General features: G+C 46.0%; 1 long non-coding RNA gene across 1 annotated transcript; it reads left to right on the plus strand.

Annotated features, from left to right (window-relative positions):
- The first annotated feature begins 7,966 nt into the window (after positions 1–7,966).
- On the plus strand, positions 7,967–23,015 carry LOC125941776 (uncharacterized). Its single transcript, XR_007464598.1, has 2 exons — positions 7,967–8,410; positions 22,282–23,015. It is a non-coding gene; the product is annotated as an uncharacterized LOC125941776 (long non-coding RNA).
- Positions 23,016–23,094: the final 79 nt, after the last annotated feature.

Consider the following 23,094-nt stretch of genomic DNA (forward strand, 5'->3'; position numbering starts at 1 on the left):
CAAGCATCAGAGAAAGCGTCACTCGTCACTGATTCCCGCATATGCATGGGATCTGCAATTTTTTAACGGTAAAACAAATATGCCGATCATGGTAGCGCCGGAAGCTTTTTCACTCACTTGGTGACACAAAGACCTTCTCATGGTGGTTTGTGTTGGTGCAAGCCTAAAGGGAGTCTAAAGAGAAACTATTTAAGCTGTATTCAATAATTATGTTTCTACAACACCAAAAATGCCGCTCTTTCTTTGAGAAGAGGCTTGATAAGCCAGATAAGACACAACAAAATGAAAGTCAGTTGCCACATGCACATCAGTTAAGGCACCAGTTTCAGCTTCAGTGCATGACTGCAGCATTCATATTTTGTGTGGTGTGCAATGCAAGAACACATTTGTGCTGATATTTAGGAGGATAATTAAAAGCCAGAGAACTGCCAATGGTCTTTCACTTGCGCATGTTTCTTCTGCCCATGGTGTTGCATTGGGCTGCAATGCCTCTGTAATTCAACTGCTCACCAGAAATGGCAGTACCTAGAGGCTTGTCCACTCAAGAGGATGTGTTCTGCAAAAAGAATAAGCCTCATGCATTCTGCCTTTCGAGCTGCTCCTGTTGGTGCAACACTAACAGGCGACTAGGATGGGAGAACATTTCTCCCTGCTTCTTTAGAGCCATGCGGGGAACGCGATAGAGTAGAGCGTCCCCACAGTTTAAAAGAAAAAAATGGTATCAATTTCAGTGTGATAAATGTTAATAAAGAACCAAAGTGGGAAGACCCTCGAAAGTCTATGAAAACGCCAGCGTTTAAAACTTTTCCGCAGCATATTTCATGGTACAGTCGGTATACCAAGCGAGAAATATATAATGCAACTACTACTTGACTGGTCACAATGCTTTGACCATTCCCTCAAAGTCCCCCGCAGGGGCATCTGCGTAAGCAGGCGTTTGGTGTGTTGCGACACCACGGACCCGAGCACACGAGGGTTGGACCTTCCCACGTTTAACCGTGCGTGGCTTAGCCGTGTCCGGGGAAAAGGGGATCCTGGGGGTTGAGCCAATGCTGAGTGCTTGGACCTTTATGGCCCCTCGGCGGAGGCAACACACCCATTTGGCCTCGGCTTCACGTAGACGGCATTCCCGGACTGACCCATCCGGGAGAAATCGGTAGTTGCCTTTTCCTATCCTCCTCTCCATCCTTCGTCTTTCTCTCATACTTTCAATCTTTCCTGTCTTCTCCTCTCTTCTATATTACTTCCGATCTTCTTGGCAGCGAGGGTTAACCCTGTGTGAGTAGCCGACCTAGGTTATTTCATATTCGGTTATAGTGGTGACGTACGGCTGGCGTGCGCAGGACTTATTTTTATAAGACCTGTGGCGTCCCCTTGTTGGGCTCCATGGTGGGCGGCTGGCGTTACTGCCGAAAACTGCAAACTTTCTATGGATAGCTCCTTTCCTAAACTTTCTGATCGCCCTCAGAGACGAGGGCGCACCGAAGAAGTATTTAAATTTTTTGGCCGTAACACTGAGAATTTTCCCCGATATCAAGTAATACACTGTGAGAAACCAGGAAAAACAACGAGAATGATCTCGCCTTTCCTCGTTTCCAAAAGTCTAACTCAGACAATTGGCCCAGGCTATAAGGCAACCAGACTAGCAAGTGGCGACCTTCTTTTGGAACTTCACGACAAAAAGCAACATGGAAAACTATGCAACCTAGTGTCTCTCGGGGACATACCCATTTCAGTTACCCCACACCGCACCATGAACACCATCCGCGGTGTGATTTCCGATGATGATCTCATGGAGCTGACCGAAGCTGAACTTCTGGAAGAATGGAAAGAACAAAACGTAATCAATGTAAAACGAATCAGAATGAGGCGTGATGGTAAAGAAATTGACACAAAGCATCTAATACTCACATTCGGTTCCAGTGTGCTGCCAGAAACCATCGAGGCAGGTTACATTAAACTCAGAGTAAGGCCGTTCATCCCCAACCCTCTCCGTTGCTTTAAATGCCAAAGATTTGGCCACAGTTCACAGAACTGCCGAGGCCGTCAGACGTGTGCAAAATGCAGTGCGAACGAACATCTCTCGGAATCATGTGAAAACTCTCTCCACTGTGTGAACTGTGATGGGGAGCACGCTGCATACTCGCGGTCGTGCCCTACCTGGAAAAGAGAAAAAGAAATAGTATCAATCAAAGTAAAGGAGAACATATCATTCAAGGAGGCACGTAGGCGGGTATCATACCTGCCCAAGAACACTTTTGCCGATGTGGCGCGTCAGGGGGCAGCGACACAACGGTTTCCGGCGGCTGTCCGGCTCACACGCGGTGAGCTGCCAGTGACGCCATCCGCCCCCTCGGCGGCTGCAGCTAACACTGCTCCGCCATCCCAGAACACGGGGCCATCGACCTCCGGGCTGGTGGCTTCCAGGGCCTCGTCCCTCGAGGCGAGGCCTTCTCGTCAAACCAACCGCTCGCAAGAACGCGTGTCCAGCGCCTGGCAAGAGGCTATGGACACAACAACCAGCCAGGCGGCGCCACTAGCGCCTAAGGAGCTGCGAGAGTCTCGCGATCGCTCCAAACAAGAAAAACACCGCATCACGGCACCCGGAAAGGGCTCTGTGAAGTAACTCCTCTTTCTTAACACACAGCACAAAAACCACATTCAATATGGATACACAAATATTACAGTGGAATGTCCGAGGACTCCTCCACAATCTCGATGACATCAAATAACTCCTACATAAATATAATCCAAAGATGCTGTGTGTCGTGTGTCCAAGAAACACACCTCAAACACACGCAAACAAATTTTCTCCGACAATACGCCATTTTTCGTAAAGACCGTGATGACACAGTCGTGTCTTCCGGTGGTGTGGCTATTGTAGTCGACAGAGGTATTGCCTGCCGGGAACTAAAACTTCGTACGCCCCTAGAGGCAGTTGCTGTCTGAGGGGTGTTGTTTGACAAGCTCGTCACTGTCAGCTCTATATACATCCCTCCCAATTATCAACTACATAAAACCGAATTCCAAAACTACATAAATGAACTTCCGGAGCCATACATAGTTGTCGGAGATTTCAACACACATAACACTTTGTGGGGAGACTCACGTTGCGATGCGAGAGGTCGCCTGATTGAAAATTTTCTGTTTTCTTCAGGCGCATCATTACTTAACAAGAAAGAGCCTACGTATTACAGCATTACACATAACACATATTCATCCATTGACCTAAGTATAGCATCGAGTACACTAATGCCCTACCTGAGGTGGTCCATTCTCAAGAACCCCTTTGGGAGCGACCACTTCCCCATTATGCTAGGCTTAACAGAACAAGATAGATGCTCGCCACACGTTCCCCGTTGGAAGGTTGACTCGGCTAACTTGGAACTTTTCCGACAAATAACATATTTAGGCCGGGATGACATTGCCTCTTTTAACATAGACGATGCTGTGGCGTATATAACAGGTTTTATCCTTGACGCTGCTGAAAGGTGTATACAACAAACTAATGGACTGGCTAATAAACGTCGCCTGCCTTGGTGGAATGATGAATGCCAAAAAGCACGTAAAAAACAAAACAAAGCCTGGGGATTGTTTCGCAACTCCCCAACAGCTGAAAACCTGATAAATTTTAAACAAGCAAAGTCATAGGGCAGAAGAACGCGTCGACGTGCAAAGAGAGAAAGTTGGGAAAGGTACATTTCCAGTATAAATTCATACACCGACGAAACAAAAGTCTGGAATAGGGTAAATAAACTAATAGGCCGGGAGTCACATCCTCTACCCTTAGTAAGTAGCCAAGGTGATAGCCTGGAAGACCAGGCGGATTGTCTAGGTGAACACTTTCAATATGTATCAAGTGAATCGCATTATACAGACACTTTCCTGAAGTTCAAAGAACGCGAAGAGCGGCAGCCCCTTAACCGTAAAGGTTCTTCGAGTGAGGCTTACAATCGACCATTTAGCTTAGCCGAACTTAAAGCATCTCTCACTTGTTGCAACAACTCGGCACCAGGTGGCGATCGTATTATGTATGAAATGGTTAGATACCTACACCCTGAAACACTGAAAACACTCTTATCTCTTTTAATGCCATGTGGGCGGCTGGGTGTATCCCGTCCTCATGGAAAGAAGCCATAGTCATCCCTATACTTAAACAAGGCAAAGACCCGTCCTTAGCCAGCAGCTACAGGCCAATAGCTCTAACGAGCTGCCTGTGCAAGCTGTATGAAAAAATGATAAACCGGGGTTTAATCAGTTTCCTAGAAAATAACAAAATACTAGACCCCTTCCAGTGTGGCTTCCGAGAAGGTAGGTCGACAATAGACCACCTTGTTCGCATCGAGGCAAACATCAGAGATGCATTTATTCATAAACAGTTTTTATTTTCACTATTTATAGATTTAGAGAAAGCGTACGACACGACATGGCGCTTCGGAATTCTGCGAGATCTTTCTGCGATGGGGGTCCGCGGAAATATGTTAAACACAGTCGAAAGCTACTTGTCTAACCGCACGTTTCGCGTAAGAGTGGGCAATGTTTTATCTAGAACATTCACCCAGGAGGCTGGCGTGCCGCAAGGGGCTGTACTTAGTTGCACACTCTTCATTGTAAAAATGAACTCCCTGCATACAGTCATTCCACACAGCATGTTTTATTCTGTGTACGTCGATGATGTACAGATAAGTTTGAAATCATGTAACATCGCTATCTGTGAACGACAGGTGCAGCTTGGATTAAACAAATTGTCTAAATGGGCGGATGTAAATGGGTTCAAAATAAACGCACAGAAAAGTACATGCATACTCTTCTCAAAAAAGAGGCGTGACACCGGTACCAAATCTCACGATCAATCGAGAGGAACTATCCATGAGCAGTGAACACAAATTCCTGGGACACAAATTCTGGACTCTAAGCTTACCTTCATCCCCCATCTTAAATATCTGAAGACAAAGTGTCTGAAGACTATGAACCTTTTAAAAATTCTCTCGCACACAACATGGGGTAGTGATCGAAAATGCCTCCTAAACTTGTACAATAGTCTTGTCCGCTCGCGCCTTGATTACGGAGCTATAGTTTATAACTCCGCAACGCCAAGTGCATTAAAAATACTAGACCCCATTCACCATTTGGGTATCCGCCTCGCGACCGGTGCTTTCCGAACAAGCCTGATCCAGAGTCTCTATGTAGAGTCGAACCAGTGGTCACTCCATCTGCAGCGTTCATATAGCAGTTTCGTATATTTTCTGACAGTACAAGCAAACAACGAACATCCTTCTTATTCCACCATAAACGATATGACCGCTGCTGCACTCTTCCATAACCGACCTGCAGCGAGGAAACCGTTCTCTTTACGTGTAAGGAATCTTAGTGAGCAAATGGGTGGTTCCAGTGCTTGAACATCGTCCTATGGCTCCTGCTAAATTGTTACCGCCATGGCAGTGGCAGATCATAGAGTGCGACACATCGTTCGTAGAGGTCACGAAAGACGCTCCAGAGGCACACATTAAAATGCATTTCCTAGAGCTTCAATCCAAGTACTCGTGTACAGAGTTTTACACAGACGCTTCTAGGTCACATGCCGGGGTTTATTATGCAGCCGTTGGCCCATCTTTCTTGGAATCCGGTGTACTCCACCCGGAAACAAGTATCTTTACGGCTGAGGCCTATGCACTATTGTCAACTGTGAAGCATATAACGAAAACAAAACTTCAAAAAACGGTTATATTTACAGACTCTCTAAGCGTTGTGAAAGCCCTGATGTCACTCTGCAAACACAAAAATCCTGTACTCATTGAGCTCTATTCCACTCTATGCAGAGCGTATATATCCTACCAGCATGTCATTATATGCTGGGTGCCGGGCCATAGAGGCATTGAGGGTAATGTGCGAGCTGACCATATGGCCACGTCAGCTGCATTGCACACTAGTAATCACACAGTAGCTGTTCCTGCAACAGACTTGAAGCCTTTCTTGCGAAAGAAGCTACGAAGCCACTGGCAACACTTGTGGGACGCTGAAACAAATAATAAACTTCACATGATTAAACCACAGTTAGGTTTCTGGCGCTCAGCTACGAAAACACGACGAATTGATGTCCTATTCTGTCGTCTCAGAATAGGACACACGTACGGCACGCACAATTTTTTGCTCACTGGTGATGAACCACCAATCTGTGGTAGATGTGGTGTCGGGAAGCCGAAACGGAGAGAAGAAAATATTTTCCTGTAGCATACCGCTATCATATCCCTCTTCATCCCATGATGTTTATTGGTGAAGAACCACTTTTTAACGCCAAAGCAATCCTCGGCTTTTTGAACGATGTTGTGCTACATGTTATTAGCCCAATCAGTTCGTAGTGCATCCTCTCTCTAGAGAATGCCGCTGTGATAGTTTTTTATAGCACATGCCTCCAGGCCCTTGTGGTTCAAGGGCTCTGTTTAGGCAGTAGTGCTTCCTGCCAATTACTGCATCTTAAATATTTTAAATATAGTATTGTTCTTTCTCAATGCATCCTTCATTTCATAGTACACCTCATTAGTCATTGCCATGATCTTAGTACATTTATATTTTACGCACTTTACAGCGATAATTTTTAGGCCCCTTTACAGCCACGTTTCATCTACTTCTCACAATTCACCGCTCCACTGCACACTCACAAACACTGGCATGGCGCTCTTTGGCCATAACTGGTCCTTACGCCATAAAACATCACACATCATCATCATTCCCTCAAAGTCCATGAAACTGCCTATAAGTCAGATTTGTTTGATATCTTTCTTCCCCCAAACTATCCACGATTGGAATTTATTTATTTTATTAATTCTTTATTCAATACTGCCAGCAGCCTTTTGGCAGCCAAGGCAGGAGTGGTACAGGAAGAAATACGATAACAAGCACAAGGGTAACAAAAAATTTTCGGAACATTAAAGCAGCACAGGTGCCGAGGATATTAGCAATAAGAAAGCAAACAAAAAGGACACACTGCACGTAGCGGGAACAAACAGAAGTAGGTGAAAATAATAGATTGTAGTAGAAAGAATATATTGTCTTTCGTGAGTGTTGTATCTAGTGTTGTTTTCTTTGTCCTGCTGAAGTGATTGTATGTTGCTGCTTTTATTTGGATTGCCTTAAAGCCCATGTTTTGGACACAGTTTTTTTAGCCCATGTTACCTGATCCATGTTGTTAAACTTCAAGTGTATTTCCAAAGAAGTTCGGCTGATATCATGATTATTTTACGAATTGTAATCTTTTACTGAAAGCCCATCTTGATGCTGTTGGCATTGTAATCCGCAAGGAGGAATGGGATGGGGAGGAGGTGCTAAGGAGTGTGCCTTCCCCCCCCCCCCCCTTTTTTTTTTTTTTTTTTCATTATACTCACTAGAGTTACAGCAGCCCACGTTTCCTGTCACGGTATGATACGCGTTAGACATTGGGGAATTTTAAACTTTGCTAATGCAAAGTTAAGGTACAAAAACCGCCAGGGCAAAGAGTATGACAGAACACAAAAGACGTACAAAAGGGGTGTTAGGGCTTAGGGACACTATTTATAAATCTCCCTAGTTCACGCCAGTGGTTTCATGTAATGGGACAGAAAACACAGGTCTGCTATAACTCTTTATTACCTAATCCAGGGACATAACTGTGTGTTTGGACTGTGACAATGCTTTTTGCTACCATGCATTCCCTTGTAGCTCCTTGCACAATGCCAGAATTATCAAATGCATTGTATGCGTGCCCTCAGACCGTTTTTCTTCATCTAATGAAATACCCACTGGCATTGTCACTTGTGTTTTATAACCTAAATTATGTTTTATTGATACTAATAGGGATCGAAACAGGTGTGAGTGCGGTGGCACCGCTGACAATTGATGTTTCTTTGACAAAATGTGCCATGACCCAGAAGCAGAAATGCTTTTTTTTTTTTTTTAAGGCAGTAATATCTTGGTTACACACAGTTGATAGCAGAAATTTTGGCTTTTGGTGTCGGCTGTCACAGCAGATGATGTAATAGCGGATTAAATAGAAAGGGTGACATGCTTTGCACAGCTTCGTTATTTTTTTGAAGCCACCACAATTATGGTATATTACCTACAGAGTGGTCCGAATACATGCTACATTTTACTCTTTTGGAGCTCTCAGCAAATGTGCCATATCACAAGCGACCAGCGAAATGTCACAGAATGCTTGTGCGCATGCTTTGAAATGTTTTAGCATGGTGACACGTGCTAACACATTTGTCCCCCCCTGCAATTTCAGTCTGCCAAAATCAGCATGGGCGACTCTACCAAGGCCTAGTGTGGTGCAGCTGCAGCATATGCTACCCCAAAGGCAAGAGCAGCTCCTATTCTGTATTCTGCCGCCGCTTCGCTTTACAGCTAGTTGGAGCACACAACTCTCATCACAATAGTTATGTACTTTGCTGGTTTCCTTCTTGTTTTCAGAGATTTTTTTAACTACATTGTTGGAGCATTAGCTTCACCGCGTCATGTGAATGTACAGTATTTTCAAAACTAACCTTTTTTGACACTCAGCACTTGGATTAGTACTTGCTTTCGTCATTTCTAACATGCTTATTATCTCTTAAATGCATGCTGATTATCCCAATTTTTTCTCTTTTCACTTTGCAATTGTTGGTGGTGTAGGAAGAGGCTATGTCAACATTCTACTCACTATATCATACCTGCCAAGTCTCCCGGATTATCCGGGTGATTCCTGAATTTGGACCATTTCTTCCGGTTGTACGGTTGACATGAAAATCTCCCGGAACTTTCAGTTATGTCCCGTTCCTATTCACGCCCAGCACTTTGTCAGGCCACATTCGCAAACAGAATCCAACCCAATCTAATCCATTTGGAAGTTCATCGCACAAAACATTGTTAAGAAAGTAGTAGGGAAACCCTATACATGCGCTATTTCATTAACCGCAGAGCTGCTCCTTACGCTGACAGGGTTGTTGGGTGCCCTAGTGGCCCTAGTCTCATTAAGCTAGCGAGCGAATGCCGTGGTCCGCCGTAACTAACACTAGATTCTCCATCGTCCTCCTCTGCGTCAGCCGCTCTGGCATTGCATATGCCTACGGTCAGTCATGGCTTTAAAAGCAAGGAGCGCTAGCGCAAAAAGTATCTTCAAGTATATTTAATGTAGTGCTCGGCCGAAGTGATGTTGGTTATTTGGTTGATACCACAGAGCAATGCAGAGTGCGAGCGGCAATTTAGGATCAGGAAAAATACGAGGATGCAGTGCCGCTCGTCCATGTGTCGCTCGTCGAGGACGCTGGGAAACGTTATCCTCGCAAAATGTGAAAGAATTTGTTACAGTCAAACATTATCTGAAGAATTTTTGAACACCCGCCGTGGTTGCGTAGTGGCTTTGGCATCGTGCTGCAAAGCACGAGTTCGCGCAATCAAATCTCGGCCGCGGCGGCTGCATTTGTTGGGGGTGAAATGCAAAAACGCCCGTGTGCCGGCCATTGGGTGCACGTTAAAGAACCCCAGGTGGTCAAAATTAATCCGAAGTTCCTCACTACGGCGTGCCTCATAATCAGATGATGGTTGTGGGACGCAAGACCCGAGCATTTAATTAAATTTTAAAGAACTTTTGAAGGCGGAATGAGCAACAACAAAATGCTTGCAAAAGTGAGACATTGATGTTCATGTGGTCGTTTGTATATCTGTAAATAAAATTGTAAGGAAGTTCTCGTGTCAGTACTTAAAAATACAGATGTCGGGGGGGGGGGGGGGGGTGTAACCGACTGACCCCCTCCCGGTCGGAAGATCTCCTGGATTTAGTGTCTTCGAACTTGGCAAGTATGCTATATTTTTCTCATTGTAGAGTAGCCGTCTGCGGTTGACTGCTTTAGCAGCACTTGAAACAAAATTTTTATGCAAAGCAATTTTTACCTTACAGCACTCTTGCTCTCTCTTAGCTAATTCTGGGCTCAAAAGCTTTGCTACATCATGTTGCCCAATGAGCAATAATTTATGTCAAATCTTCAATATATGTTTTGGATGAGTGACTTTCATGTGCACTGAAAATATGATATTCCTGCTAAAAATTTCTAATTTGTTCGAATAAACCGTGATCATGAATTAACCAAGGTTGAATTTTCATAAGTATATTGTTAAGACAAGTTTTTCATAAGTATATTGTTAAGACAAGTACCTTCATATTTTTCTTTATTGCAGCATGTGAATGATGTAATGCTGAATAAAATTATAACAAAAGACAACGCACACAGGAATGAAAGACAAACACCTGTGTGCATTGTCTTTTTCTTGCACTAATTTTCCTCATTAGCAATGCGAGACATACTAGCCTTCTTCTACTAGCATTCTTTTTGAAAGATGCAAGTTTCTACACCATTAAGCCTTATGCATTGCAATAAATTTTTTTGTTAATTTATGAGGGGATTATGCGTAGATTCACATGATTGCATACTTGTTTGCAATGTGCCCAGTAATATTTCAATATACAATTTAAGTTCATGAACTACACAGAGAACAAAAAAGCTTTTGTTTAGCTAAAAGATAAAAGTAACCGTTGCTCAAGAAGCAAAGCGTGTGTAGAACATTCAAATTAATCCTGAATAATTTATTGACTGTTTCACAATTTGAAATATTATAAGGCACACTTGAACAACATATGCAATTATGGGAATCCAAGCATGATCCTTCTTTTGTAATCTAATTAATGCTTCCAAGCGCCTCTTATGTGCTCTGCTTAGGAATTGGAGATAGAAAAGGTAAATCTTTGTTGATGAATAACTTAACGGATCACTCTTTTAAAATACAGTGAAACCGCGTTATAACGAACTTCAGTATAACAATATTATCAATATACTGAATTATGTAACTTTTTATTACTTGTCAATGAAACACCATGTATACACCTCAATACAGGGTGATCAAAGTTAAGCTGACAGTTTTTTTTTTTTTAAATTAGGTGCATAGACGTAAGAAAAAAGCACCTCTACAGTAGGGTTATGTGGCGAACGGGTCACAAAGTGAGATCGTAATTATCGCTGTTAGCAGTGCAATTAACAAAAATTGAATAATTAACTTTTGGCTGGCTGCATAAGCAGGCATGTTTTTATTAATAAGTTAGCGGCAGTCGTGTTTCTACAGAGTTCCACTTGGCAGAGTTGTTCTAGCGTATCCATGCTTTGAGATATCGAACTGCGAAGTTTAGTTGCTGTTCGCATGATTACGCATGCATGATTACGCATGCGGTATAACAGATGCTACCACCGTTTCAGGCTGTGCGGTTCCGTGTTTTGATAGCGGTTCCGACTTCTGCGCTTTGCGATTACACCAGCCGAGAGTGAAAGTGGGCCTGATCACTTTTGCCTATGCCTCCTTCCCATTGTCAGACTAAATGCAGTACGTAAAAGGCGCGGCAGTGGTGGCTACGATAAACGCCATTTTGGACCTGCGGTCATGGCAAGAAGTACAGAAAATCGGATGGCGAAGGTTTTTCGTGTCTGAAATTTCTCACAGCGGAGCTGTTTATGCCGCGCATAATCTGTCTGTCGTAGACAGAAAAAACTCCACGGAGTGATGTCAACTCGTGTTGCCTAGTAACTGCCGCCGAGCTCCTCTTAGCTGTGCACTACTGCGCATGCGCCGTGACGTCATCCCGGCACATCTGCGCTCGCCGCCCGTACACTGTGCATAGCTTTCGCCCCACTTTCCCTACGACTTCGCCACCAGCTGTGCACTACTATGCATGCGTCGCGAGTCAGATGTGACACCACGGCCAACTGTGCATGCCCTCCTTTGTTCCTTATGAAAGCAGGTGTGCGGCGGCAGCACGCCAGCCGTAGACATGGGGAGACCAAGGAAGGTTCGCACTGCCAAGGAAGCCGCCGCTTATCAAGAATCTTACCATCACATGACATTACTGCGTACAACATAGCATCACTTGGCATTACTTCGTGTAACTTAGCGTCACTTCGTATAGCCAGGACCAGCTAGGAACCGATTAGCTCCGCTGTAGCCTTGCACCACTAGTGCTAGCTACTCCAAAATTTTTTTTATAGATTGACTGTATAGATTGTGGGGTCTCACACATGCTCTTGGGACAAAGGAACGACAACACAGTAGTGCAAACAAACAAAAGGGCATTTATTGCACCTTTCATACACTAATAAACGCTAGCCAAATTACTACCAATAGAACATTCACATGGGCACGCGACAAATCAAGGAAGTCCGACTCACCGCGACCGGATAGCGAGCGAATTTATTCGCCCCATGCTATGACACCATCGCCTAGTCGTTCACGTGTACGGTCACGCCAACGGTGGCGCGTTCGAACGATTCGTGTTCGTCCATATTGGTGCCCTCCTCCTAGCCATGCGAGAGACGGTTTCGCAAAGCGTGGATTGGCGCACGCGCGGGACGTCCGCATCGCTCACTGACCCCAACCCGAAGAGGAACCGCGTTCTCCCTTTTGCGCCCGCCTAACCCCCCGTCGTCAGGTGGCGTTAGCAGCGCAACACTAGCGCCATCTCTCGTAATACGTTGCAACTCCGCCGCCGTAAAGCTACGCGGCGAAGCCCGATTACGGGAGCCATGCGGGGAAAAGAACATCAGGGGACACGTGAGAGTCGCGCATCCCCACAAGATACATTGCTGTCAATACTACATGTGGTCGCACCACACTCGCAGGCAAACTGCTACCAGAGAACGCGCCTGAGACGAATTCAAATGGTGCAATGTTTCTGTCAGCACCATGCTGTCAAAGTGTAAGCTTCTCACATCTGAAAGTACAGCCAACAGAAAAAGAAATTAAGCCGAAGCACCGTGGGATCATTGAGCATGTGACACGCCTGGGTCCAGGAGAATCCACTTGTGACGAGAGAAAAAGTTGGAAGGTGATTCAACCTCCAGTTGAAGTCGATGAAAAGAGTCTTCCTGAACAAGGTGGTGGTGAAATAGGGGCGGAGTCACTGCGGCACACTTTATCACGCTACTCCTCGTGTGAGGAGAGTAGCAGGAGTGTTGTACAATTTTTTTTTTTTTTACTGCACTATCTTCAGGACCAGCCCACATTTTCACGTCTGATAATGTCTTAATTAATTTGAAATGATTTCTGAGATTTAACATGTCAAAACTACAATCCAATTATGAGGCACACCGTTACAGGGGAAAAGCACGCATGGCGTAATGGTTACATTATAGGGCTTCTGTGCTAGATGTCCTCTGTTTGAATCCTGCTGTTGGATAACTCTTTCCTTACCAATGGGAAATTGGCTGTTTTTTATATGTTTGAGTTAGGAATTTTTTGTGCAACAGCCAATAAGTTTACACTGTCATGCAGTATATAAAAGTGAAGGTAAATGAGCGTGCTTTCAAAAAATATTTATTTTAAAAAATATAAAAGATGTTACTTTCACAAAAAAATCTTCACCAAAAAAAACTAAAAATTTTCAAACAAGATTTCAGTAATAAGTCACATCTCTGGCAAAAATTTTTTTAGAGAAATTCCAAAATATAGAAATTGTTGATACATCCCTTGGCAACATTTCTTTAAAGTATTATAGCCATAGATAAAGTACTCTTTGAGTTAAGAAAAATTACATAATGCATAGTGAAACATTCAAATTCTTGGTTGGTCCTACTTACGATCTTTTTTTCAAGCAAAATATAAATTTACAGCATAATATTATATACAAAAACACGAGTACTAAACGCACATTTCAAAAGTACATTTTGGAAAAGAAACAGTAATTACAAAATACGTAATAAAAATTACCAAGCACAAATAAATAATGAAATTCGCAGCAAACTTTCCTAATGATAGAAAAAATTCTCTAGATTGGTTTGTCAAGGATATGCATCCGTGCATATTTGTTGGTGTTTATACATATAGCATGAACGACCTCCGCCGTAAAGGACAGGCGAAAAAGATCGAGAGCTCTCGCCAGCCGCTTCGGACCCCTACGGAGCGTCATCCCGACGTCAATGCCAGGATCTCTCTGGGGCCGAAACTGGTGGCAGCATGTCTTGTCCAAATGAAGTGGACACACTACAAATAAAGGAAATCATAGTTTGAACACCAACAGCGCAATTGAACTGGCTGTAGATATCGATAAACAAATCGGTAGGCGAAAACGAAACTTGCCAGCTGGTAACAGCTGATGTTCCCGGCTGATCTGCTGAAGTTTCCTCATCCGAACTAAACTCCGACGACGTGACATCGATGTCCGAGTCATCACTGCTTGAAAAGTCCAAAAGATCGCTTCTAGGATCATCGGGATCAAGCGAAACTGCTTTCTTTCGAGCGCATGCGGCACCGGATGTCGACGCCATCACGCCGCCCAAGTTCGCTTCAACCTTTGAGCTCGCGCGCCCTTTAAAAATCCCCGCCGCGTGGTAAAAATGTGAACCGCTCAGAAACAGAAACTCTACTTTGTATACAATCACCGAGATGGCGCTACGAGTCTAGGAGACCAGTGATTTTTTTAAAATAGGCGCTCAAGAAGTTTAGTCACCGTTGATCAATGCCTAGTGCCGTGGTAAGGAAAGAGTTAAATTGATTGATTTATTTAATAATGTGATGTGCACAGACCCACCTGGACAGAAAGAATTTCGGGGTCTTGTCAGCATTGTCGCCTTGCGTCAGCCTCGCGTTCCTGTACTGCGGCATGCTCACAGCGGGCACAATGTGTGCATCTGCTTGGCGCTTTTGAACTGCAAAAGTTTGAAGGTGTTGTCGCTTAGCCTCAGCCTTCCGCTTCCGTAGTGCCGCATCTGGGCGCCCCCAGCGTTGAGCTGCAGTGTGCGCAGCAGCACGTAGTTCCTGTATCTGGACCACGGAGTGGTCTTGGCGTGTATGCGGGCCCTCCTTGCGTCAGTGTGATTAGCATTACACAGCAGCTTCTCGGCTGGCGTTCTGGCAATTGACATGTCGAGGTATGTTTGCGCGATGTGAGGGACGCGGTGCTTCACTGGAGAAGCCCCACACTGGCAAGTACTACAATGCTACTACAGGTGGGAAAACGGGGGAACAAGCTAGCAGGGTTTGCATAGTTGTGGTACAATTCGTTCCAGCAAGCAAAGCTGTCTAACCTGGGGCGCGATTCTGTAAGAGTCCAATTAGTGGACTGTTCATTTCGGCTGTCGCTGATTGGCTGCTGCTTGATGTGCAGGAAGGTGCCAGCCAGTCTCCTTCCTGCACGTGAAGCAGCAGCCAATCGCAACAGCTGAAACCGACAGTCCACTAATTGGACTCTTACAGAGTACTGCCCCTGAGGTCTTATACCCCTGTCACACAGGCGAATTTCCGCTACTTCTGTGAACCAGTCAGTGTGATTGGAACATGAACACGCCTAGACATATTTCATCACCTGGCGTTCAAATTCTGATGCAAATCGAAAGTGTACAGATTATGTGAGCAATGCTCTTCAGAAAATGTAATAAAACTAAATAAATCATTTTTTTTTGTAATTATCAACTGCAGCGAAAGTTCGCATGGAGTGTTCGTATAATTGATATTGAATAAAATGTGCCAAGTGTCTCAACGCATTGGGTTGCACACGGGAACTGCTTAAGGGGCATTCACATGACAGGGACGGAGGAGGAATTTACGCAGCGGATGGTGTATCACGTGACGCGCGCGTCATCAAAACGTGCTGCCCTCGCCTAGTCTGGCCTCCTCCGCTCGCGGTCCGGATTGAAAATGCACGCCGGTATTTCCATCCGTCCGTTTGGTAGCTCGTCTGACGTCAATTCAGCGTAGTCGGCGTCAAATCTGTCTACATTGGACGGATTGGCGTGGCTACGATGGCGTGTTGTCGGCTTGAAGCCACGTGTGTTTTTGTTGCGGTGCAGCGGGAAAGGCGAGTCTTGGTTGCGCGCACATTTCTATTAACTCAGACCGGCGTGACCTCAACATGAGGGAGCTGCACAAGAAAACGCTAAGTGACGAGGCAACCATCACTTTTTTGGCTCTTGTTGAGGGATTCACAGCACTATGGAATATAGAGCACGCCGATTATGCAAACGCGCAGCTGCTAAGCGTTGGAGTCGAGAGTAAGCACGCGGATTCCGCAAACGGCGCTCCAGCTGTGGGAATGCAACCTAACTCAGCTGCGCCGGATTCAAATGATCACGTGACTGTTTGGCCCACAGAGCAGGCGAGGTTTTGCCCTCGCATGTGTATCCGCCTTTAAGGATGTTCTGTTCCGCCTGCTAGGACATGCGCCAGTGGTCAAATGGTTAGAGCATCGAGCTGCTGTGCTGGGGTCCTCTGTATGAATGCTGTCGTCGGACAATTTTCAAATGTTTATTTATTGAATATTGCCACCAGGTTACGAGCTGCGGCGAGCGCGAGCCAGTATTCAGGCAAGGAGAAAAGTGCTTGTCTCTGCCGGTGCAGTACTTCTTGCTATAAAGGCCTTCTGTTGCACGTGACAAACTGGTGGAGGTGCTGGGTAGTCCCAGCAAATGTCCTACATGCCTCCTGGTAGCCCTGTGTCTGCAGTGACCACCTGTTCACCGGGCCAGCCGAAGAGTCCGAGGATTGCCCCCTGAGCTTGGACCTCTTCCCGAGACTACGTTAGCAACACACCAAAGCGGTATGGAAGGCACTACTATTGCTGCTGACTATACGCTGCAGAAAGTGCCAAAAGTCTTCCATGGTTCCATCCTTGAGGACGTCGAAGACTGGTTGGCTCAGTTCGAACGCGTCGCTGATTTCAATGGGTGGACCGATGCGAACAAGCTGAAGAATGTGTACTTTAGCCTGGAGGATGGCGCTCGCACCTGGTACGAGAACTGCGAACCCTTCTCGTCGTGGAGCGACTTTTGTCGTCATCTGCGGGCAAGTTACGCCAATACTGATCGCTGTGAACGCGCCGAGCGGGCCATTCAGTCTCGCATCCAAATGCCCAATGAAAGTGTGATGTTGTACGTTGAGGACATGACACGCCTCTTTCGTCAAGCTGACCCGGACATGGCAGAATATAGGAAGCTCCGCCACTTAAGGCGAGGGTTTAAGGAACAGCTTTTTGCTGGCCTCGTTCGCAGTCCCCCGACGACTGTGGCTGAGTTCTTAACGGAAGCCATTACAATGGAAAAAGTGCTTCAGCAGTGGTCAGCAGTGTACGACCGGCAAATCAGCATCGCATCATCGATAGATCAGATCGGAGCTGCCGGAGGTAGCATCAGCATCAACTCCCTCTGCGACCTCATCCGATCAGTGGTACGCGACGAGCTGCAAAGAATTCACTGCCCGCCTCAACCTACTGTGGGATCCATATCCAGCCTCATCAGGAACGAGGTACAGCATGCTCTGCAAGTCCCGCTTGCTAGTGAGGTCACACCACCTGTGCCGACGGAGCTTTGGTGCGCATCATACGCGGAAACTGCAAGCCGGTATATTCCTGCTTGTCCGCCCTTCGTGCGCCCCACGCCTCACGATACACTTCCATCAGTGCAACCGATCCAGCACTTGGAGAACCGCCAACCGCTTCAAAGAAAACCGGACATCTGGCGCACACCGGACAGGCGACCGCTGTGCTATCACTGTGGCGAAGCCGGACACGTATACCGTGAATACCCGTATTGCCGCCTTGGACTTCAGGGTTTTGCCGTCGACTTTCCAAGGCCAAGATTCGGCGAAAGACCAAGAGCCATTGAAGGAATACCTGTCTCAACAGCGCATGCCACTGCCCTTGCGACGGCAGTCATGGTCACCATCGCCGAGACGATTTCCCCCAAATTCCCGGAGCTTCGCAGTGGCGGCGGCGCAGGGGCGTTCGCCAAGCCCTAGATGGGAAAACTAAAGACAGCGACCTTCAGGGGCGAGGCCACTGATAATCGACGCGAGCAAGGCCTCCCAGCGACGCGACCAGGTTCCGGCAGTGATTCGACGACAACAACTGAATTGGGAAGCCGACTGTCTTTAGATATACCTGTGGTGCTCGACGGTCACCATGAAGTCAGTGCGTTATTGGACACAGGTCGTGAGCCGAAAACTAGCGACACACCTGAAGAAAGTAGTTACACCTTGGTACGGAACACAAATTTGTACTGCCGGCGGACATGTAGTCATCCCACTTGGTATATGCACACTCAGAGTTAGCATTCGTGCACGTACGTTTCTCTCCAGTTGCCTTGTACTTCACGAATGTTCCAGAGACATCATCCTGGGCATCAACTTTCTGCGGGAATATGGCGCTATTATCGACCTGCGGGAGCGCACCGTGACCTCAACAGAGAGAGCAGCAGACAAAACCGACGACAGCCATCTCGGCACGTTTCGCGTTTATGCCGACAACGTCGCGTTACCCCCCGTTCGAGTGTCCTCGTTGATGTCGTGTGTGACAAGTTACGTGCCGGTGAGGCAGTCGCTGAAGGCAACTTGTCGCACTTGCTCACACTAGGTCTCTGCGCCGCTCGCAGCCTTGTCACGCTTCGTGACGGACGTTCTGCGCTGCTTGTGATGAATTTTAGTAATGAGTACCATCACCTTTTTCGTCGCACTGCCATCGCTCTCGCCTACCCCATAACGGAGATTGCTAAATGTTTTACGTCTGCATCACTGGACAATGCTCTCCAATCGACACCGGGGGCCGCGACTGCACCACTTGGCAAAGTAGACATTAATTCGACTCTACCGGAGGAACAACGAATTGCGCTGCATGAATTGCTGCTTCATTTTCAAGAATGTTTCGCCTCGTTCTCTAAGGTGCGTCAGACGCCCATCACGAAACACCAAATCATTACATATACCGACGTCTCGTCCATAAAACAACAGCCTTACCTAGTTTCGGCCAAAGAACGTGATGCGATACATACGCAAGTCGAAGAGATGCTTCAGGACGATGTATACAGCCTTCCAAAAGTCCCTGGTCATCGCCGGTCGTCCTCATGAAGAAGGACGGAACGCTACGTTTCTGCGTTGACTACAGGTGGCTAAACAGCGTGACTAAAAAAGACGTCTATCCACTGCCCCGCATCGATGATTCACTCGACAGACTGCGACGCGCCAAGTATTTTTCATCTATAGATTTGAAAAGTGGATACTGGCAGATTGAAGTTGATGAACGAGATCGCGAGAAAACTGCCTTTGTTACACCGGATGGCCTGTATGAATTTAAAGTGCTCCCTTTCGGCTTGTGTTCTGCACCTGCGACATTCCAAAGAATGATGGACACTGTTCTCACCGGTCTGAAGTGGCATACTTGCCTCGTTTATCTTGATGACGTCGTATTTTCGGAGACCTTTGAGGAACACCTGAATCGTCTGAAGACTGTACTAGACGCTCTCTGCGCCGCTAACCTCATGCTGAAGCCAGAGAAATGCCACTTCAGTTATAAAGAACTTTCTTGGCCATGTTGTAAAGAAAGTTTCTTGGCCATGTTGTGAGCACGGATGGCGTCCAGCCTTACCCTGACAAGACCACCACCGTGGCCTCGTTTCCTGTTCCCCGGGAAAAGAAAGCAGTCCGTCGCTTTCTGGGGCTCTGCGCATACTATCGCCGCTTCATTGCCAATTTTTCTAGGATTGCCGAACCTCTGACTCGCCTCACACAAGAAGAGGATTCCATTTGTCTGGAATGAAGAGCAGGACGCGGCTTTCACCGAGCTGCAGGAGCGTTTGCAGACAGGAGCGTTTGCAGACACCACCAGTTCTTGCTCACTTTGACGAGGACGCTGATACTGAAGTCCATACCGACGCCAGCAACGTGGGTCTTGGCGCTATCCTAGTCCAACACCAAGAGGGCAAAGAGCGCGTGATAGCTTACGCCAGCCGTACTCTTTCACGCGCAGAAGGAAACTACTCCACCTCAGAGAAAGAGTGCTTTGCAGTGGTATGGGCGACCATGAAGTTTCGGCCTTACCTCTATGGTCGCCCCTTCAAACTAGTGACCGACCATCATTCATTGTGCTGGTTGACCAATATACGAGACACCCCGCTGGGCGACTCGCACAATGCAGCCTTCGTCTGCAAGAATTCGATCTGACCATCGTATACAGATCAGGCCGCAAGCACGAAAATGCTGATTCGTTGTCACGTGCACCCACCGAAGTTTGGGATCCGGATGCTAAGGATGACAGCGGATTCCTTGGGGCCCTCACCACAACGGACTTGATCGCACGACAGCGCAAGGATGCTGAAATCCGCGCAATCATCGAAAACCTCGAAGGACGCAACTCTCCCATACCTCGACGCCTTTCTCGCAGTCTCTCGTCCTTCTGACTTCGAAGTGGTGTCTTGTATAAGAAAAACTCAAACAGCAATGGCAAACCGTACCTTCTCGTCATACCTACTGACATGCGCAACGACAGTCTTCTTGCCTGCCATGACGAGCCCACATCTGGTCACTTAGGCTTCTCACGAACTCTCGCCAAAGTTCGACAGGTGTACTACTGGCCCAAACTTTCTACATCTGTAAAGCGCTACGTCAAGAGTTGTCGTGAATGTAAACGCCGCAAATCCCCGCCACTGAGGCCCGCGGGGCTGCTACAACCCGTCTCTTAAAACATTCCCCATCTCTTAAAAACTTTAAAACAGTAAGAGAGATCCGAAGGTATTCACCTTTCAAGCTGACACAAACAGACATACAACTATTCTAATACGGGGTTTTTTTTTGCTCACCATCTGCCAGCTGTAGCAGAAGACACGCGCTACGGATTCGTTATACTGACCGTAGTGCCTATTTTGCGTCATGAAGCGGGTAGCTGTGCCAGTCGGCACACCTACCCATCTAGACACCGTACCCGAGGGGTGGTTCAGGACCCCTTTATGGAAAGTGTACTAGGCCCCATTACATTCTCATATACTCGCAAGGTGGGCTAAAGAAGGGCTCAAATCGCCATGACGACATCAGAAACAGATCTGAATGTCCGCCAGTACAGTTATTAGATGTCTTGGCACTTATACCTTGACTGGATACAGTGCACAATTAAGGAACACATACTATGTCCTGTGACAGTGTCCCCTTTCCACTTTTAACATGGTACACTGCACAACACTACTCTATAACGGCGAAGCTGACTTTGGGGAACAGGCCATTATGCAACCAATATCACACCTTTGCCTCAAGCGTACCTCTCAATGCATGAAGGCAACTGAATTAAGCCTACACTGCCTACACACAAATTGCTTAGATTTAAATCTAACTTCGGCTAGTTACCTAGCACTGTCGTGATAATTACAATGCAATGGCGATGCATAAAGCATAGATCTTTTTTTCTCTCTTGGTGGGGTTGGGGCAGTTTTTTAGAAGAGTTATTCAGGGTTCATACACCTCTCCAATGCGTGAAAACTAATTGAAGGGCCTTTAAAGCTCCTTGAAAATAAATGTGCTCCTTAAATTCCTCGAAAACTGGGGTTGGGAGTTACTGTTGAACATTCAATGTTACAAACTTTCACATATGGGCTGTGTCATGGGCACTGTCTATTGGGAAGCAATCCTGCATAAATTTTCCTTTCAGAGTGTCGCGAAGCAGTGCACTGTAACGTGTCCTTAGCTGCCAATGACAGGCTTGTTTAGATTTCCATTGCTATCGAGAAGCTAGATGAAGCAACCAATTTGTACTACTATTATTGTTGTTTTGCTGGTTGGTTCATACAGCAGCCATTATTCAGTGCTACGCTCTAGAAATTCCTGACTGAAAGTTATTTTCAGCCATTTGGCATTAACACAAGTATCTGGCTGAAGCAGGCACTGCTAACTATCATGCTAGAAGACCATTGGCTTCATTACAATAGGAAAGTCAACATCGAAATGCTACCTGGAGAGTTTGAAGCATGTCTAACTCAGCAGCTACTTAGCTTTAAGACACAGAAGCCAAGGTAAATGAGATCTGGCTTTTTGCCAGTGTATTTGCATGAATAAGGCTTGTTTTCCCCTCCTTGAATTTTGGCATCCTAAAAATGCTTGAATTGTCCTTGAATTTTGAGTCGATTGTTCTGTGCGTACCAGGGTTATGGCCTTGTCTGTACAGTCAGGAGGAATGGTCGGAATTCGGAAGTCTCCCGGACAAATCAGGAGAGTTGGCAGGCACGGAGTTCATAAATCAAGCTGGGTGATTCCATACCAGTGCTGCCTTGTCTTGAAAGGGTTAGTAAACCTGGAAGTTACCTTAAGAGTTCATTTAACCGAGACAATTTTTTTTTTTTGCATAGTGTTCAACGTAATATCCATGGGAATATTACATGACTCTGTTCAACTGAAAATTTCATTCAAATGAAGGTTACTGTACTTTTTTTATCTATGCAGCAGCGCTACATTATTGTTACCTTGTTTGTCCTTGATGTTCTGCAGCTCCCTCTTATCCATCACTGTCCAGTGCTCTTCAACCCCAGCTGGGTCGTTGTGAACTTCTTGCAGCGGGGTCTCTCGCAGTGGACACTCGTCAAGTGAAGAGATGCAACTGCCAGGATTGTGTACTTGTTTCAGCGGAGTGTTGTTTCTCACCTAACCAAGCCCCACTATTTTTTGCCTGTGCAGTACAATCTGCTCAGTTTCCAACATTATCACAAAAATGTTCCCATTGTAAGACGTTTCTGTCCATTCCATAGCAGTCCCCATTGCAAACATGTTTGAAATCTCCCCATTGCAGCAAACATGTTTAAATGTCCTCTTGTCTTGTAAAAAGAAAAAAAAAAGGAGATGAAGAAAAAAAAATTTTTAGGTGCTGTACAGCAACACATCAAGCAGCCACTTTGTAATGGGCAATTACTTGTGCATTCTAGTCTGGTGGCTTTTAGCACACATCTCAGTAAACAGCATGGAGTTTCACTTTTTTTTTTCTTTCATCTCTGCTTCTGTGGCAAGTTTCGTAGTTTTTTTGGGCTCCCAGCTGATAAAAAGTGGCCTGCACTCTGAATATGCCAAAAGTGTGTGCACCTAATCCCATTGATAGCATGCCTATGCTTTAGAATGAATGGCAAGTGTTGTGAGTATATAGTTACAACGTGGAAATATTTATTTGTACATATGCGACAGTTGGTGTGTTGCTGCTGTGTGCAAAGATAGTAAAAATACAGTTGTCAAAATGGCTTATTCCTTTATGCTTAGATGCCGACTGCTGCCTGCGGTAGGGCACCCACCATTCTTTTCTTGGGTCACATAATG

The sequence above is a fragment of the Dermacentor silvarum genome, unplaced genomic scaffold (assembly GCF_013339745.2).
Source record: "Dermacentor silvarum isolate Dsil-2018 unplaced genomic scaffold, BIME_Dsil_1.4 Seq274, whole genome shotgun sequence".
Taxonomy (NCBI): Eukaryota; Metazoa; Arthropoda; class Arachnida; order Ixodida; family Ixodidae; genus Dermacentor; species Dermacentor silvarum.